Below are 13183 nucleotides of genomic sequence, written 5' to 3' on the forward strand. Positions count from 1 at the left end.
CAAAATAGAGATGAACCCTGTTTTTGTTCTACTGGATACAGGCAAGTTTGGAGAGACGAGGATAGTGCGAGTGTAAAAAAGGATTGATAGTGTAAGTGACGAGACGGCCCTTCATCCACCGATGCAACGCAACGCGACCCAACTTAAACCCAACTTGTTTAGGACAGTTGTACGAGAGTTCCATTACACGTTCTTCGTCCAGTGACGCAACTCTCCTCTGACGGTCAAATCAAAAGTTTGTCAGTCTGCTACAGGACTCTACTACTCTCAACTAGTCCTACTCTCAACCACTGCCATTATTGCTCTAATCGCCTAATTTAATAAATTAGCTAGGAATTATGCTATAGATCTGATTTCCTTCTGTATAAACGACTTTAATAAATGGAAAAATTCGGGCATGTTACTTTTGTATACAAAGGTGATAAATCGTATTAAATTTATTAATAAACTACGGTCGGAAAGAGTATTATCTACGACTTTTGTTATGTTATATTTATCGGCAGGAGCACTAATAACACAGATATTTGAGAAATAAGTGTCAGGCCTTTCCCTAACTACCATTTCTTCTTCTTCTTCTTCTTCTTCTTCTTCTTCTTCTTCTTCTCAATACGTTTACCTCCAGGGTTGGTTTTTCCCTCGTACTCAGCGAGGGATCCCACCTCTACCGCCTCAAGGGCAGTGTCCTGAAGAGCGAGACTTTAGGTCGGGGGATACAACTGAAGTAGGACCAGTACCTCGCCCAGGCGGCCTCACCTGCTATGCTGAACAGGGGCCTTATGGGGGGATGGGAATATTGGAAATGACAAACAAGGCAGAGGGAAGGAAACGACCGTGGCCTTAAGTTAGGTGCCATCCCGGCATTTGCCTGGAAGAGAAGTGGGAAACCACGGAAAACCACTTCGAGGATGGCTGAGGTGGGAATCGAAACCCCTCTACTCATTTGACCTCCCGAGACTGAACGGAGCTCGTTCCAGCCCTCGTACCACTTTTCAAATTTCGTGGCAGAGCCGGGAATCGAATATGGGCCTCCGGGGGTGGCAGCTAATGACATTAACCACTACAGCACAGAGGCGGACTAAACTACCATTTTACCGATACACAAATACCAATCTTACTGAATTTTGAGCAATGTACAGGCAAAACTCTTATTATATATATGCGATTAAACACCTGATAGTAAAAGGATATTAAATACTTGCGCTTACAATGTAATGTACTTACCACTCGTATCAACTTCTTTGGCTACAGCTTTTTATGCCTTTTCCTGAGCGTTCTTGTTTGAGTATTGCGGCAAACTAGAATAAACAAGGGTGATTTTGCACTACTTCTTTGAGTTATAGGTATAAAATCCTGATCACGATCTGGCATAATACAACTGAATTATACGTGTGGTGAATTAAGGAAATTAGCAGGAGCGTCTGACTCGAGTCGGGCCACGCAACTGACAAGCCAGTCGTTTGTGAGTTAGTTGTTGGTGAGTTGATCGACGAGTGCGTTGCAGTCGCGCAAGTGTACGAGAACTGTGCAGTTAACAGGGGTCCGACTATGAAACGACTCCCGTTCAACGCTTATGTGACTTTTTTGAGTCGGATCGCAGTTGCGTTGCACCGGTGGACGAAGGGCCGAAGAGTAGTGTGACAGAGGGACGTACAGGAGCCACAACGTTCCCTGGCAATTTCTGCATTTATTTTAAAGCACGTTTTCCCTATACCTCTCAATACCTATAGACCTACTATTTTGCTTTACGTCGCACCGACACAGATAGGTCTTCTGGCGATGATGGGACAGGAAAGGCCTAGGAATGGGAAGGAAGCGGCCGTGGCCTTAATTAAGGTACAGCCCCAGCATTTGCCTGATGTGAAAATGGGAAACCACGGAAAACCGTCTTCAGGGCTGTCGACAGTGGGATTCGAACCCACTATCTCCCGGATGCAAGACCGTCTAAGGCTATTTCACTCGATTTAATTAACCATCCGGCTGGGTTGAGTATAGTTCCCCGAACAAAAGTCAAATAACCATCAATATCCTCCACGATTTTACATAAATGGCTTCTTAGTGACAGGGAGATCAATGAACCACCTAATGTAAAGCCGCGCCGACTGGAGAGGCACGTGGAGTTGAGGTTCACTCAGCCTACATCGAGAGTGAGTACTAGGTTAATCCCGGGAAGCAAAGGTGGCCGGGCATAGAGCTATCTACTCTATCCCACTTAGCGCCGTGGTTATGAGTACGCAGGACAAAATTCGGGCACGTCGGCGTCTCCAAAATCATCAAAAGTAGTTAGGAAGTAGCAAAAAACATCATCATTTATGTTATGAGTCCACCTCTCCAAGGGCCGCCATGGCCTGTACGGACATGACTTTGCTTTGCTTTTGGTAATATCCATAGTTATAAACTCAATTAGTTATTATTGAATGAAGTCCCCAGTACTTTCACTTCAAAACGTTAAGCGAGGAGTTGCCGGCGTCTCACGGTCGAGATAACGTGGTCAACTGAGCACGTAACAATACCTCACGGCAGCTCAACTGCCCTACTTACAAACTGAAACTGCAATACCTAGGCAACATCATAATGTACTGTATGGTGAAATTATCACACTGAATACCAGGGAAATTAAAAACTAGATTTCTCTGCATATAAAAATTAATCCTTGTATGCCCACGGGGTGATTAATGTTCAATAGTATTTTTTTTTTTACTATTCTCTTTGGTATCGCTTTCATTAAAATACTTGCAAATGTACCCGTGCTTCGCTACGGTATTCTACATGGATTGCTCCGTAAACCACTGTAAATGAAGTGAGTAACATTATATTCAATTGCAAGCCTCTTAGCGCTTTCATAGAAACAAAGCAGGGAGGACAGAATACGTTATTTCCGATGTAAAGTAGGCATTGGGGAAGTTTTGAAACTAATGGCAGGCCACATTTCCTGCTGCCAATAACAATCGAGGTGGGGAGTTTCTACTATAACAGCAGGCTCACGTGGCAACAATAATTCACAATAGAGATGAAGAATTTTCATTATAAGACAGGCCACTTTTCCTAATGCAAGTCACAATAAAGTTCGAAAGATTTGATTATAATCGAGAAATGCAGCGCTGTCTAACGTATCAACAATCCTACCAACAAAAGAACGGCGATTGTGCTATCTTTTTTGTAATACGCCTTACCGTTTAGCCACCAATCATCTCGAAACGAAGGTGTGCACCGTCATTAAAATGCATCCATATTTCGATATTTTCCGGGGCCAAAAGTTATACATTTGAACAACTTGGATTTTTTCCTCAAAGAAAAGATTGTCCAGGTATCGGGATTAGCACTCGCTACATGCGGTGAAATTAAGGAAGAAAGTGATACAGTTAAGAAAGTTGAAATTAATAGAAAGTAGGATTATAACTGAGGACAGCCGGATATAACAAATGTGTAAATACCAAGTGGATGTATTGGAAAATCAAATGTCCTTCTATAAAGTATGAAGGTATGAAGTTACGGATATAAGAAAGCGGTAATGGAGGAGAAATTTACCGTAGGCGCAGGGATTCTTAGGTAAACGGATAAAAATACTACGGTGTAATTTCTTAAGCCATTCGAGGACAGGAATGATGACGAAAATTCCAATACGTTACATCCCTGCTGGCAAGCAGTCAGAGACGTTGCCATGGCAAACTACATCTTCGTTGTCGGTCTCTCAGTCACTCACTGCAGAGCATGATACCCACAGAAAATAGTAATTTTCTCCGTCATTTGAAGAGTAAGCTAAATTATGAACATAATAAAAGTTGTTATTATGAAGAGACGTTTCACATACAGTCCACAGACTTTAGAGAAAATCAATAGTATAAGATAAAATGGAGGAAAACTATTCCGATTTTCCTATAAACTCCCGACTATTCAAAGATTTTCAAATCATATGCATATCGAAACCTTCCACGGGATGAGTACACTCTAAATATGACGTTTGGTCGAGATCACTTCAGCCAATTCACCGTGATGGTGGAACAAACAAACAGACACGAAAAATCACAGATTCGGTCTTGAGTTGATCTAAAATGGATAAATATCTGAAAAATTGGCAAAACAAACGAAATTACAGATAGCGCAGCCCCTACAACTTTATTTACAGTATACAGATTGACAATTCAGTAGCAGACGATGTAAACTGAAGTACCGGTAAGTCATTTTCGACCCACAGCCATACAGGTACTACTGATAATGAAAGCATGGATTTTATAATGCCACTACCTTACTTAGAATGTAATAATAAATACTGTTATTTTTTCATCCCAGTAACTACTTTTGATGGTTTCTGGAGACGCCAAGGTGCCAGAATTTTGTACCGCCAACTCTAACTACTCATCCCCGCTTCAGCCAATGAGACGGACCAATAACGGGTTAAGTGATGTTCATAATCCAAGATATCGCACATGATATAAAGTATCGATCTGAACTAAAAGGAAAACATCAAACCTAGTTTCTGAGCACAAAGCGTGTACACTAACATACTTGCTAAGTATATATCTGAAATGCTAATAAATTTGGGCACATCGCTCCTAGAAGGGAGCAAACATGTCTCACATGAAACACGAGTACGAAGAGTTCCCAGCAACCAGAATGAACGAATGTGAGAGTGTGATTGCTGCCTTCGTTATTCACAGATCATCAGGTACTTCCGATGATGTCATCGTAAAGATTCTGCTTCACGAAACAAATTAGTGAATAGCCTACATAAACTGATAGGTCTAATATTGAGGTCCATGTAATAAACAAAACCTGAGTGCTACAGAACATAAGATCGGAAGAGGACTGAGTCCTATGCATCTGATAACCTAGCAGCCGCCTTCATCAGGCTGTATGTTTCTCATTCCAGAACTCCAAAAAGCAGCCCTTAAATCGTGACGGTGTCTGAGTTTGAACGTACGGCCTCATCGACTCTTTTTCCATGGTGAAAGCAGTTCAATCTTATTCCCCACATCCTCCTCAGCTCTTTTCTTAACTACCATCTGAACCCAGCTTCTCTGATTTTCTCAGAAACATACGACATATTAAGACTTCTAATCACTTCATTTCCCTCTTTGCTCACCTTGCATGTCCACTTGCCCACCTCAGCATTCGCATTTCTGCCACGTCCAATTTTTGCAATCATGTCCTGCCCCATATATCATCGCTGTTCTCACAACGGCCTTATGTACCTTCCCTTGTAATTGTTCTGGTATCTTCGTGTCGCACAATATAACTGATGTCTTTCTCTAGTTGAACCATCCCTAGTATATCGACAAGGAAACAAATGGACTCTTGCATGAAGGAGAATATGTCTAGTTCATTTGATAACACTCTTCCTGGTATGCAAGTATATCCTTGAGTGTGTCCACGTTCCAGCTGTGCCATTTCTTGATGGTGGTAGTAGCTTTGCATCCATCACTTGGAACAGGCCAGAGCAAAATGTAGCTTCCACCGAAGTCCCAGTGTCATCCAAGGCTGTGACAGTATGGGATCTGCTGGGAAGCGGTTGGCTTTTAGTAATGGCACTCGGAGCACGACCAGTGAGTCTTATTGTTATGAACTGCATTGCTCATAGGGTTAGTTGTGATGCAATAGCACTTTCTGGTCCAGTGAGGAAAGCAATGGCAAACTACCTCACTCCTCATCCTGCCCAGTAGGCCTCATTTTGGTTCCGCTATGGGTGCGATTTCGAATAATAATAATAATAATAATAATAATAATAATAATAATAATTTGTTTACGTCCCACTATCTATTTTTACGGTTTTCGGAGGCGCTGAGGCGCCGGAATTTAGTCCCGCAGGAGTTATTTCACGTGCCAGTAAATCTGCCGACACGAGGCTGACGTATTTTAGCACCTTCAAGTACCACCGGACTTAGCTAGGATCGAACCCACCAAGTTGGGGTCACAAGGCCAACGCCTTAATTGCCTGAGCCACCAGCCTGATTTTTACGGTTTCTTTATAACCAGATAACCTTTGGTGTGCAATTTGAGGATCCAACCAGCCTCTGGGATGATGATCTAACAGACGCAAGTCCACGACAGAGCAAACTTTCCAGAGGCATTCACTCGCTAGCGAGTACAACGTTATCTTTCGTGTGCATTGAGGTCGACGTTTATATGTTTCTAGATAGCTGGAGAGACCAAATATACCAAAGCTCCTTGTTATTTTAGAACCTGGTGGTCATTTCTTCTCCGTTTCTCGGTTACTTTTCTATGATCACTTCTGCTGAGTCTTGCCTTCATCGCTGTTGCTCAAAATATTATGGACTCTCGTAGATGATACGTCACTTCATTGGCCAATCAGACTCTGTATCTGATGCCAATTTGGTACTTTTCATGTTAGTCTTCAGAACATCTCTGCTGTCCTCCCTGATTACGTTGTCCATCCTTCACTTGAGAATACATCCCTGGCTTCGGAAGGCTGACCTGGCCGATCACCGAGGATGACGCTTGATACAATCTGCTTTGCGTCTCACCAACACAGATAGGTCTTATAGTGACGATGGGATAGGAAAGGGCAAGGAGTGGGAAGGAAGCGGCTGTGGTCTTAATTAAGGTACAGCCCCAGCATTTTCCTTATGTGAAGATGGGAAATCATGGAAAACCATCTTCAAGGCTGCGGACAGTGAGTTCGAACCTACCGTCTCCCGAATGTAAGCTTAGGCTTCGATCACATTGGAGGCACGCTTGTGCAAGTAATTTGGTGGCGCGCGCGTGCGCAAGCTGGCGTGAACAGCAATGTGCTCACACTAAATGCAAGCAGCTGCAAGCAAATACAGTATCTGGTGCAAGTTAATTATTATAAACAGATAAGTCGAAATGGAGATGTCAGACGATGCATTGTTTTGGAAAATGGTGTTTTACAGTTTTTATTTTTGGATGAGCAGGAAATCAGGGAAGAGTGGGTGAACGAGTATTTTTTGGACAGAGAGGAAGATGGAGAGTATGCACGAATATTCAACGATTTGCTTAGACAGCCTGATAAGTTTCTTGAATACTTCAGAATGATATCAGACACTTTCTGCTACATAATGGACAAAATCACACCTAGAATAAAGAGGCAATCTAAATTCCGAAAGTGTGTATCACCTGAAGAGAAGCCGCGATGGTCAGAAATCAATTGAGATCACGCACGCTTGCAACTAAAAAACAAATATTTTTGTTTCGAAGTGGAGTCGGATCAAGCTTGCGCAAGCGTGCACTTGCTTGTGGCGGGCAGTGTGAACGGCGATGGACAAGTCACCACTTGTTTCTGTCACTCTTTTGCAGATTTTGTTTACAGTATATGCGCACGCCACCAAATTACTTGCACAAGCGTGCCTCCAATGTGATCGAAGCCTTAGGATAGCTGCGCTCCCCTATCCGCACGGGCAACTCACTCAGTGACGCTTAATAACCAATGCCTCAATGCTCGTGGGGTTGGCCTCCTAGAGCAAACTTAATCTCATGTTAATAACCCACGTAGCATACAATTTTAAGGAGCGTGAATCACTAGAATATTATTTTCTATTTTGTTGAAATCTCACATACACTGAGCAGTAGTCCTTTGAGTGATAATGGTCAATGCAACTCTCCTATTCAGGAGCGTGTTATTGGGGGTCAGAAGATCCCCACCCACGGAATTTTTACAAAAAGAATAAACAGAAACTAAAAATGAACAACAAGCTAAATTCAGAGACAGGATTGTGGAACCAACAGATCTGTTGAATTATTTTCTAAGAAGCCTCGAAAGTTCAAATTTATATTGTAAACTGAACATACCATTCGCTGTAAAACTGTTGACCTTGATAGTGTTGTTCTTGTTCTGTATTATAATGTAAGATTCTGTAGTGCACTGCAATCTGAAAATCAACGTAATTCACTTGTAACGGTGTCTTTATAATGAGAAGACTTGGATGCGCGCACCACACACGCACAAGCACCATCATTTTCTACTATCATCATTTTGTAACTATAACCACCCCCCACCCACCCACATCGGCCGGTCCTGGCTACGTTGTTTAGGGGTTGTAGTAAGGATGTAAAGGAGAGAGCATATAAGTCCCTGATAAGACCCAAAGTAGAGTATGGTTCCAGTGTATGGGGCCCTCACCAGGATTACCTGATTCAAGAACTGGAAAAAATCCAAAGAAAAGCAGCTCGATTTGTTCTGGGTGATTTCCGACAAAAGAGTAGCGTTACAAAAATGTTGCAAAGTTTGGGCTGGGAAGAATTGAAAGAAAGAAGAAGAGCTGCTCGACTAAGTGGTATGTTCCGAGCTGTCAGTGGAGAGATGGCGTGGAATGACATTAGTAGACGAATAAGTTTGAGTGGCGTTTGTAAAAGTAGGAAAGATTACAATATGAAGATAAAGTTGGAATTCAAGATGACAAACTGGTGCAAATATTCATTTATAGGAAGAGGAATTAGGGATTGGAATAATTTACCAAGGGAGATGTTCAATAAATTTCCAATTTCTTTGAAATCATTTAGGAAAAAGGCTAGGAAAACAACAGATAGGGAGTCTGCTACCTAGGCGACTGCCCTAAATGCAGATCAGTATTGATTGATTGATTGATTACTGCTCCTACTACAGCCATCTCGTCTCCTGACTTACGTTTCTGTTAAGTAATACAATGAATTAAAATATTCACCAAATTTCATCGAGGGATTCATATATATCTTCCGAAATTATATTACAGCTACCAGCTAGATACATTCTTTGAGTAACAAACGCGGTAAGTGCACTGATGCATAAGCAGTTGCCCTTATAACGCTGAACAATAGACTGCACGTACCTGGTACTTGAGACTGGAGTGGAGTTCTGTTACCAAGTATATCCAAGCCCGGCTCCTGAAACAATAAACAGATTTTGTCAGTTAATTTGTTGAATTACTTTTCAAAGAAAAAGGCGACACATTATATTAGAGCTGAGGTGGTGCATATGTTGTTTGTGCATAAAGAATAATATGAGCGTACAACATTAGCATTACAACCTGCGCTTTCCTGTTTGTTAACACGTGATAACTAACCAAGTTAAAATTGGTCGGGTGATCAGTTTAAACAAGGCAAAAGCAATCTTACGGCTAATAACTTGTGACTACCTTGCCGAGGGAGTAAAGAGACGTAACACACGCCATCTTCAGCGCTGCGGACAGTGACGTCCAGTCCCCGAGCTGGAGGGATCAACTAGACGTAATTAAAATCCCCGACCCGGCCAGAAATCAAACCCGAAGGCCACTACACTGACCATTCAGCCAAGGGACCTGACTGTGAAGAAATAACACTGCGCCTCATTATGTCATATCACTTTTTCGTCATATACTTTTCTTTAATGAAGACGGTGGCTAGTACACTAACTTTCTTTGAAGCACACAGTTCAGAGAGGTTATTTTACGATTAAGAATCTAAACACTTTTTACAACTTTTGTTAATTAAATATTCTCAACCGATGAAATTAAAGTAAGGTTTCCTACTAACTCCACCACTAAGAAATATAGGGAGATCTAAATGCCAGTTCGAAGCCAGGATAAAGGAAGAGGGTTGGTAAGATTAGACGACATCAATGTAAAAGAAATCCGTCATGAAAACAATCCAACCCCACAAGGGACACCCACATGCAATACCTATTGTTTGGACCTCCAGGAGCAGTACCAACCACCTCTGACTGCTAAAGCCAAGGTGGAAAGCATCGTGCCGAGGAATGAATGACTCTGGAACAGTTTAATAATGCGGACTATCGTCTCAGGGCACCAGGCGACACCCTGTTGTATTTAGCCTTCCCAGAACATTGGAGCTCTGATTTGTGTGACTAATTTCACCATTACCCGTGGGACCTAAAACGGAAGCCGACAATTTTAAAATAAATATAAAATGCAAAACCTACTAAAGGGGACTCTGAGCTAAACCCTTCTAAGATCGACAGGGAGCTCACATCGCAAGAACGTAAGAAACTGGGGAAATATCCTTCAATATAAATAGGCTACATCTAAATTGACCCAAACTATCTGGTGCAGCCAGAAGAAATCTAAAAAGAGAGAAAGCTGATGCCGGGAGCACTACGCAAAAGGGTCAATCTCTTACAACACCAACTGTATCAGTCACGGAGACAGGGACTTCCCAGAGAACGAGAACCAGAAGTGAAACATCGTAATCTAAACCTGCTAAAAGAGAACTAGGGCCACAACTGAGACATCATCATCTAAACCTGTTAAAAGAGAACTAGGGCCACAACTGAGACATCGTTATCTAAGCCTGTTAAAAGAGAACTAGGGCCACAACTGAGACATCATAATCTAAACCTGCTAAAAGAGAACTAGGGCCACAACTGATCTAACGTCAGTCACATAATGGGAAGCTTTAGAGTCTCATAAAATGGTCATAATCTGATGATGAAGTATTTATCACTAAATATGGAGTTATACAAGGGGTCTAAAGTGGGGGAGATACAATATCACTAAATATGAGGCTTTTATTTTATTTTATTGGCTTTAGGTACCAGACCAAACAGCCAGCTAAAAATAGATTAGAAATCAAAATATACACCTGGAATACATAAAAATATATGAATCTTCCATAATATTGTACTTGGGTTACGTTCTGAGTCTTTATAAATTGCCCACATACACAGAGAAAAAAGAAGAAATTGAAACACTGCAACTGTAGTATGTTCAGTTTTTTCCGATGTTGTATCACGTCAAACTTTATAGTCTTAAATCGGTGTCTTTTAAGAATATGGCGATTGGATTTCATTACACACCTCTGGTTGCTGGGGATGATGAAATGCACTGTATGTTGAGTGGTAGTTGGAAGCTCAATGAAAGTAAAGTTGTTATTAATTTTATTCCGCTGTACAGTAAAGGTGGCACGAAAAGAAAATGTGGTTCAGGTCGGCAAATGCTTGACGGTACAGGAGCAGTAAGGCGAGTTTAGGACTCCTGTCCGGTAGAGATGATTTGCAAAACTGCCGTGATTGAACCTCATACGAATAAGAGACGTAACGTATCGGCGACAAGCATTCCGTTTGGAGAACCGTGAGGTGGGTATGGTTGGAAATATGGAGTTATACAAGAAGGCTAAATTCGAGGAGGCACATATCTTTCTTTTCCTTTTTTCACAATTTGCTGTGCGTTGCACCAACACAGATACGTCTTACGGCGACGATGGGGCAGGACAGTGCTAGGAGTACGAAGGAAGCGACCGTGGCCTTGATCGAGTGAGGAAGCAAAATCCGTTGTGTAGGGGTAGCGTGCGTGCCTCTTACCCGGAGGCCCCGGATTCGATTCCCGGCCCGGTCAGTAATTTTTACCTGGACCTGAGGGCTGGTTCGAGGTCCACTCAGCCTACGTGATTAGAACTGAGGAGCTATCTGACGGTGAGATAGCGGCCCCGGTCTCGAAAACCAAGAATAACGGCCGAGAGGGTTCGTCGTGCCGACCACACGACACTTCGTAATCTGCAGGCCTTCAGGCTGAGCAGCGGTCACTTGGTAGGCCAAGGCCCTTCAAGGGCTGTCGTGCCATGGGGTTTGGTTTGGTTTTGGAGGAAGCAAAATAGATCTAACTGGTCGCAGTGACCTCCCCTTTGTAACCTAACCTAGCCTCAGGTTTCCAATTAGGAACATTTTTAAAAAATTCAAATATTAAAAGAAACATGTGTCCGACTCTGTGGTGCAGTGGTTAGCGCGATTAGCTGCCACCCCCGGAGGTCCGGGTTCGATTCCCGGCTCTGCCACGAAATTTGAAAAGTTGTATGAGGGCTGGAACGGGGTCCACTCAGCCTCGGGAGGTCAACTGAGTAGAGGTGGATTCGATTCCCACCTCAGCCATCCTGGAAGTGGTTTTCCGTGGTTTCCCACTTCTCCTCCAGGCAAATGCCGGGATGGTACCTCACTTAAGGCCACGGCCGCTTCCTTCCCTCTTCCTTGCCTGTCGCATCCAATCTTCCTTTCCCTCCACAAGGCCCCTGTTCAGCATAGCCGCCTGGGCGAGGTACTGGCCATTCTCCCCAGTTGTATCCCCCGACCCAGAGTCTGAAGCTCCAGTACACTGCCCTTGAGGAGGTAGAGGTGGGATGCCTCGCTGAGTCCGAGGGAAAAGCCAACCCTGGAGGGTAAACAGATTAAGATAAGAAGATAAGAAAAGAAACATGTGAAATAACATTAAAATAACAAATTTTAATAATAATGCTAGGGGCTTTACGTCGCACCGACACAGATATGTCTTATGGCGACGATGGGATAGGAAAGGCCTACGAGTTGGAAGGAAGCGTCCGTGGCCTTAATTAAGGTACAGCCCCAGCATTTTCCTGGTGTGAAAATGGGAAACCACGGAAAACCATATTTAGGGCTGCCGACAGTGGGGTTCGAACCCACTATCTTCCGAATACTGGATACTGGCCGCACTTAAGCGACTGCAGGTATCGAGCTCGGTAACACATATTAGGCAACAGAGCAATTTTCTCAACAAAGAAACGAATCTATTATATTTAAAAATTCCCTAAAACCAGCTTTGTCCAGTCCGTCCGTTCTACTGGACCGATTTGCTTCACTGTGGTTTTATTCACTCCGGAATGACCTGCTGGTGAATCATCAGGCATTGATATGACTCTAACTTTAGTCAACTTTGAGTAATTAAAAATCAAGTCATTACATGATCACTTCCAGAATGGCAGGACCGGGCGAGTTGGCCGTGCGGTTAGGGGAGCGCAGATGTGAGCTTGCATCCGGGAGATAGTGAGTTGAACCCCAGTGTCGGCAGCCCTGAAAATGGTTTCCTGTGTTTTCCCATTTTCACATCAGTCAAATGCTCGGGCTGTACCTTAATTAAGGCCACGGACACTTCCTTCCCATTCCTACGCCTCTCCTGTCCCATCGTCGCCATAAGACCTATCTGTGTCGGTGTGATGTAAAGCAGGCGAAAAAAAAGCAAAGCAAAGCAAAGTCATCTCCGTACAGGCCATGAAGGCCCTTGGAGGGGTGGAAGGTAAAGGCTTCCACTATCCGTAACCTCGGCACTTGATGGGGTAGAGTGGTTAGCTCTACGCCTGGCCGCCTTTGCCCCCAGGAATTAACCTGGTACTCATTTTTGGTGTAGGCTGAGTGAACCTCAGGACCATGTGCACCTCCGGAAGTGGAAATCTCGTTTCTTAAATTTTACGACTTCTTGACGGGGATTCGAACCCACGTCCTTCCGGGCGAACC

At 43.3% G+C, this 13183-nt stretch overlaps 1 protein-coding gene across 1 annotated transcript in view; it reads right to left on the reverse strand.

The window, feature by feature from the left end:
- The window catches only part of LOC136856750 (putative fatty acyl-CoA reductase CG5065), a 616710-nt gene that overhangs the window by 366223 nt on the left and 237304 nt on the right, over positions 1-13183 (reverse strand). The window contains exon 2 of the mRNA XM_067134841.2: positions 8781-8835. The gene's annotated coding sequence lies outside the window, so the exon portion shown is untranslated. The remainder of the gene's footprint in view (positions 1-8780; positions 8836-13183) is intronic.

This window comes from Anabrus simplex, chromosome 1 (assembly GCF_040414725.1).
Source record: "Anabrus simplex isolate iqAnaSimp1 chromosome 1, ASM4041472v1, whole genome shotgun sequence".
In the NCBI taxonomy this organism is placed as follows: domain Eukaryota; kingdom Metazoa; phylum Arthropoda; class Insecta; order Orthoptera; family Tettigoniidae; genus Anabrus; species Anabrus simplex.